The sequence below is a fragment of the Amblyomma maculatum genome, chromosome 11, assembly GCF_055883805.1.
Source record: "Amblyomma maculatum isolate TAMU_Amacu chromosome 11, ASM5588380v1, whole genome shotgun sequence".
In the NCBI taxonomy this organism is placed as follows: domain Eukaryota; kingdom Metazoa; phylum Arthropoda; class Arachnida; order Ixodida; family Ixodidae; genus Amblyomma; species Amblyomma maculatum.
In genome coordinates, this window is record NC_139354.1 from 46,975,250 (window position 1) to 46,981,909 (window position 6,660).

Here is a 6,660-nt window from a genome sequence, read left to right on the forward strand (position 1 = left end):
AAGGAGATGGCTTTCAAATGTAGAGGAGAAAACTATTACGTTATCAAGATAACACAAACAAGTGGCCTACTTGAAGCCTTGGAGTAAACAGTCCATTATGCGTTCAAAGGTTGCTGGGGCATTGCAAAGGCCAAAAGGAATGACTGAACTGATAGAGGCCGCCAGGGGTGATGAACGCTATTTTCCGGTGGTCTCTCTCGTCGACAGAGATCTGCCAGTAGCCGAAACAAGGTCGATGGACGAAAAGTAGCTGGCTCCATGCAAAGTATCAAGCGCGTCGTTGATACGCGGAAGAGGATAGACATATTTTTTGGTTATCTTATTTAAATGACTGTAGTCAACGCAGAACCTCAAACTGTTTTCGTTTTGACCAACACAACAGGGGATACCCAGGGGCTTCTGGAAGGTTCGAATTTTTTCGACCTCTGTTTGAATGACGCGTCCATCGGCAAGCGAAACACGATACGGCCGCCTGCGAATAGGACTGGCGTCACCGGTGTCAATGCGGGAGCTGACAACTGTAGTTTGACCCAATGAGCGGGTACGGAAGTGAAAAAGGTCACTGTAGGTAACAAACAGCTTGTTTACCTCGCGGCAAATTCAGGTTACAGATCAGCTGCAGTCATGCTGTTAACAGGATCAGTGTACGATGTAGAGGACGAGGGAGGGGTTGCATGAACGGTAGTTCAATGATTTGTAGTCAGAGCTGAAATGTTACAATAGTCATCGGGAACTGCAAAGCCAATGAAATTCCCTCGAGCGGAACTTGAGTTGAACAAGTTGAAGATAAGAACCGGGAGAGTGGTGCGGTTCCGGAAAATATGCACAATTAGATGAGGAAGGGGGACGTGCCGCTGCAGGATGACATCAGTAATAGGAACACGCGAGATAGTCGCCATCTGGGACGGGTGGGAATGGCGACATAGGGATGCAAACGGCAACTTCAGGAGGAAGGCGGCCAAACTGTGCTGATCGAAGGCAGGGTGAGCATGAGGGGTCTTCAGAGCAGAGCGGAAGGTCCAAGCAAAATAGGGCGGTAGAGCAGTCAATGAGGGCAGAGTGGGCTGTTAAAAAGTCAATTTTCAAGGAAAACGTCGGAAGGTGGGGGGGGGGGGGGGCATTCGTTTAGGACGGTGAACAACACTGGGGCATCAAGACCACTAATGTGGCCACAGTTCTGAGATTTATTTTTCAACTCCCTCTATAGTAACTTCATTCACTCTTTATAGGTATTTCAAATGTTTATTTCAGTAGTTTGGGCTCACGCAGCATATACATCTGCTCATCTGCTACCATTTGTTCCAACGCGGTTCGGGAGCCAGCGGAATCTTACATCACGACTTATGTTGTGGTGTATTCTACTTTGTTTAAGATGTCTCGCAAAAAATGTTGAACCGCATTTTTTGACTATTGCATTTTAAGTAGGCTCACGCTATCACTGTAAAATATAATGCTTTTCTTCTTTTTTAGTTCTCTTTCTCCACAACTATAAACACTGGGGGAAATACAGAAGCAATAAATAATTGATATCCAACGCGGCTGCCATGTTGGTTTTGCTACAGCGCTTCATGCGTACATTGTTGTTTTTGTGCAATCTGTGCTAAATTGTGTATAACTTAATACTGATCCCTTTACAGCCAAGTAGTTTGTAGTACGTGTTCGTGAAATGTTTCTTTAAGTGTTATTGCGAAGTCGTACACCACGGAACGACGCTGTGACGGCGTTTTGGTACAATAACAGACCGGAAATCCAATTATCTAACCCGTGACATTTTTGAAAGGCTAAAGCCTTTCTAGGCTCATGTAACCAAAACTATGCACTGGAGCTGTGCCCGTGATCTGTGCGACACATCTGTGGGCTGATGTCACTCGCGAATAGCGGACGTGTGAAAAAGAAAATTAAGAATGAAAACGGTTGATGGTGATAGGCAATGAATAAACGTTATACGATAGATATCAATAGAGTTAATGGCTAATGCTAATGACTAATAACGATGATTAATATTGACTCGTAACGACCAATACATCAAACTACTGCTTGTAATGACCGCCACTGATTGGAAATGAGTAACAATGCTTAGATACGTCTGGTAACGACTACAATGAGTGGGCAGGACTCATCATGACTGTTAGGCTGACGAATTTGAAGGTTTGAAGCATCAGGAGTGTGTTTTGTGAATATTTCGTTTATTTCTTCACTGATATGTTTTGTAAAGTTATTTTATTGAAATCTGATTTTTAACAAAACAAGGTCAATCGAAGAAATGCAGCTCCGACCATCGCGGTCTCGTCGGGATTACCGACGGTAGGATGGCAGGATGATCATCCTTACCGGCAGGAAGGGTGCATAACCTGCTTTTAACGAGCTGGAGCGGGCCGAGCCACTTCTACCCGGGGCTTTGATAGACCCGTCTCTGACACACTTTGGGTGGCGTGGGCAGGTTCTTTAGACCATGTGGTGATTGTCTGATTGTGCTGATTGTCTGGATAGTTTTTCCCGTGCATATTTGTGTGATATGTACAGATAGAAGCAATACAGAAAGGTGCCATCAGTTGAAGACGAGAATATGTGGCACGAGAGATATACCCTCAAAGAGTAGCTGACCAGGCTTTCTTTTGCATGCGCCTTTACCGCTGATTCTTATAACCTGTCGGCGGCGGCTCTTTGCAAAGTGTGGAGGCCACGCGCTCCTGTGTTCCCTCTCTTACTGAGTCTAGCTGTATTCTGTTGTATTGGAATGGATTATTTGTTTTCTAGCCTCCCATGTATATGGCACCTGGAGTATGCAGAGGTTTTTTTGTCAAAGGGAGCCATGAGACAGCAATGTAGTTTCTTTAATGTATTCAGAATGAGGTTCTTGAGATGCGCAATTCGCTAATGTATGACAGTAGTGACAGCTCTACGAGACCTGGCGAACCTTGTACCACCGGCGAACCTTCTACCATCTACGGTATTTAGAGGCGTATCTGTTGTTATTCGGGCAGTGATCTCTCAAATTGATTCTATGATGGAAAGTTTTGAGTCCTGAACACTGGCTCTGAGTTGCAGCAAGAGGTCGCCACTGGAGATTTTGGATGGCTTGCAGCCTGGTCCTAAAGCATTATTTAGGCATTATGACGCTAAGATGACGGAAGTTCCAGTAAGTTTTTCCCTCTCTTCACTAATGAGAACCTGTAACTTTGTTAATATTTCTCCCGCCTTTTGACAGTAGAATAGTGTGCTTTGGTCCGCCTTTTTTACTAAGGCAATTCTTTTGTTTGTAAGAAGCCATGAATAAGAATATTGTTTGGTCACGATGCCAGCCGCCCATTATGGTGCTCAGTATGGTGACGGCATAAAAACTTCCAAGCAAGTCTTCGACAGGGCAGCTGTGGAAAAAAAATGTAACCCATTACTGCGGAATTCAGGTTGTCTCGAAACACGATATTAACACTCATCGCCTTGAATCAGCGAAAACTAAGACTAGAAAGGTGACAGCTGAGTTGTAAGAAAATGATAAAAGATGAAACAGGAGAAGAGAGGAAAAGGCGACTGCCGGCTTCCCATGGTCGGGTAAGCAGAGAATGAAGCATATAGCAAACGGGGGCCAAATAGGCGTGTTTCCTCTGAAGATGGGCCTAAAGTGTGCATCTGCCGATGTGGTGCCTACGGCAACGAGCTAGCAGACAGTGCTTCCTGCTTCCGTCGTGGCTGTCGCATTTGTCTGTGCGCACTAGAATCAACACAACCATCCTCAGGCACTTGGCATTCACCTGGAACGCATATCACTCTGACGCCCACTTGTCATTTTTTTGTCCCATCCACTCTCCTTCTTCCTCTTTCTCCCTCTTTCTTTCCCTCCACCCCGTTCCCAAGTTCCTCTTTTAACAGAGCACTGCCGCATTCCCTTGTATTTCCGTTGTTTTGAACCTTTCGCTTTCTCCTTCCTGTTTGTGCGATGACGCTTTGGGTGACGTCAGACACTACTTAAATGACTTTCCGCTCACCACATACCTAGCAGAACGATTTTCCGACTATTAAAACATTAGGTTTTCCTGCAGACTTCTTTTCTTTACGTCCTCTGCTGGTTCTCGCGTCCTGCTTATTAAGGGGAACGCCTTACTAGCCAATGTTTGCGCTGGAAGTGTCCGCAAAATGTGCCGTCGGAAGTCAGTCCTCTCGTGACGCCATCAACAAGTGCTAAGGCGAAAGCTTTTCTTGGCTGATGGCTGGTGTAGACGGAAGTGTCAGCCAAAGGGGTCAGCAGCGTCTGCCGGCGGAAGTTTCCACGTGAACTAACAAAGAAATAAACGAATTCGACTTGGCTCGGCTAAGCAAGGTTAAGCAAGCGTAAGCTTTTGTTATACTTTATTATGCTGTGTTGCTAAGCCAGGCTAGACTCGTGTAAATAGCATTTTATACTGAGCGGAATCTCGGTTAAGCATTGTCAGACCCGCTTCGCTGTGGTTAACTCCTCCATGCCTGTCTGCGTACGTCAAGGAAAGGCGCCGAACCACTGGTTCCTGCGCGCGAATTCTTCATGGCTGTCTGCTAACGTCAATGGTACCACAGCTGGTCTCGATGATAAGAGGTATTTGGGAGGGAGGAGGTTGGCAGGAACCGAACCAGATGTACAGCGGTAACAGTTGATAGAAAGGGTACGCAGGGGACATGGAGGTTGCGTGTCTGTGTGTTTGGCAATGTTGTATATTTGTATAGATATGTACGCTACGGATAGTTTTCCAGGTGCGTGAAGAAGTAACAGGTATGCGAAGTGAACGAAGCGAGTGCCAGAGGTTCCGTGCACTGATTGTTGTAATAGAACAATGTCATGGGTTTGGAAAGAGAGAGAAAGGGTTCTTATTTCCACTCTTAAGCAGAATTAAGACAATCCTGTAATTGTTTGTGTGCAGTTCGTGGTTCTACTTTATTTCCACCTGTCAGTCTCGCCCAGTCCTGCCCTGACGGTTCGTAGGCCTGCCTACATGTCTTGCGTGACCATGTCGCCACTCTTGTCGCCAATCTTGTCGGCAATCTTGATAGGCTGAAGTCCTGCCCCTGCCATGTGGCCATGCAGTCTTGCTGCTTGCTGACTCTTCGTGTACTCGTCTTGGTTTTTGCTTTCCATTCCTGTTATAAATAAGTTTGTTTCTAATGGCTGACATATAACAATTCCTGTTTTCTTTAATCCCTGATATTTTGGGTCCTGCCACGAACCTTTCCGCTTCCTAGATCATTAGCTTTCTGTTGTATCGCTTGTTACGCATAATTTCCGCTTTCCAGACTTTTTTGCATTCTTTAGCCCACTTGCCTCCCCCTTTCTCGTTTCTTTCTCGACTCTTCTTGTTCACATTTCCCCGCACCTTTTTTTTTCTCTTGGCCACCTGTGAGCATATATAATGCGTATGGGTATGCTGAACCCAGCCTTCCTTTTTATCATTTCTTTCTTGAATATGACAAATGCTTTTGGGGCAGCTGTGCCCTAGAATCCCCATTTTGTTGGCTCTAGTTTTCCAATTTTCTTTTTTTTTCTGCTAATTTGTTTTTCTAAATTTTCAATTGGGCGTCTGCCTCTGCCCCCCTTTTTTTCAATTGGTTTTGCCTGCGATAACTACTGGCTGTGCGCAGGCTTCCTCTCATACTTATTTTATTTTTATATCTTGAGAGATTTGTAAAAAAAAAAGTTATCATTGGCCCAGTCATTCGGCCTCGGCTCAACCAGGGTCCCATTTTCATCGGAAGTGCCGATACGATACCTAACCATGGTCAAGAGGGATGCCCGGAATCCGAGTTATTCCACAGTGCATTAAAAGGAAGTTTTAAGAGATGCGTCCTGCAGAGCCTTTTTTGGATTCAACTCGGTGGATCGAAAATAGGAACAAGCATAAACAACGCCCTAAGAGTACAGGCCTGCAGTACTCTACGCGCACTCATTAAAAAGCTGTCGTAAAATACGTCTTTACGTGAACTACCACATAATGTTTGGATTCCGGTATGTTCTCCTGTCGTAAAACATTCCTTGAATGGTATAGGTATAGTCGGTAGACAATCTAGATTATAACCGAAGGGTCCTGGGTTCATTCCCTGCTGCTGTCTAGACGCTGCCTTATACATGGGGCTGTGGACTCGTCAAGCTGCTTAGTGGCAGCTTTCTTTCCCGTAGCCCTCTATCTGTAGCACCTGATGGAAATAAAGCCTTGCCTAGACCCAAACAAATCTACTTACTTTATTTACTTAACTGTATCAGGTAATATGTGTTTTCATCTCTCGCATACCTCGTGTTGACGTCATATTTCGTGTGAACTCCGTTGGAAGCTTCAAATATTCCCTGCAATTTAACTGTAGATTTTCGCGAATAAAGAGTATTGCTCCCGGGGTTTTTCGCGACAGGATACATGCGCGCAAAGCTTGCATGATTGTAAGAGCCAGTGTGACTCATTAGTTTAGGGAAGCAAAAACCTTTATTCTTCGTGACGATAAGGACTAGCACCGCGATTCCCAAACATAAAAATATAAGCGCTCTTGCTTAAAACAACAAAAATATACGCAGACACGAATGCAGCTTTCACACGAGACAGATTCAAGCTGCATTTCGAGTTTGTCAGCATGATCGAAAGGAATGATCCAGACACAGCTGCTATGAGGACGCTTGCAGTCTGATTGAACCGCGCTTTCTCCAAA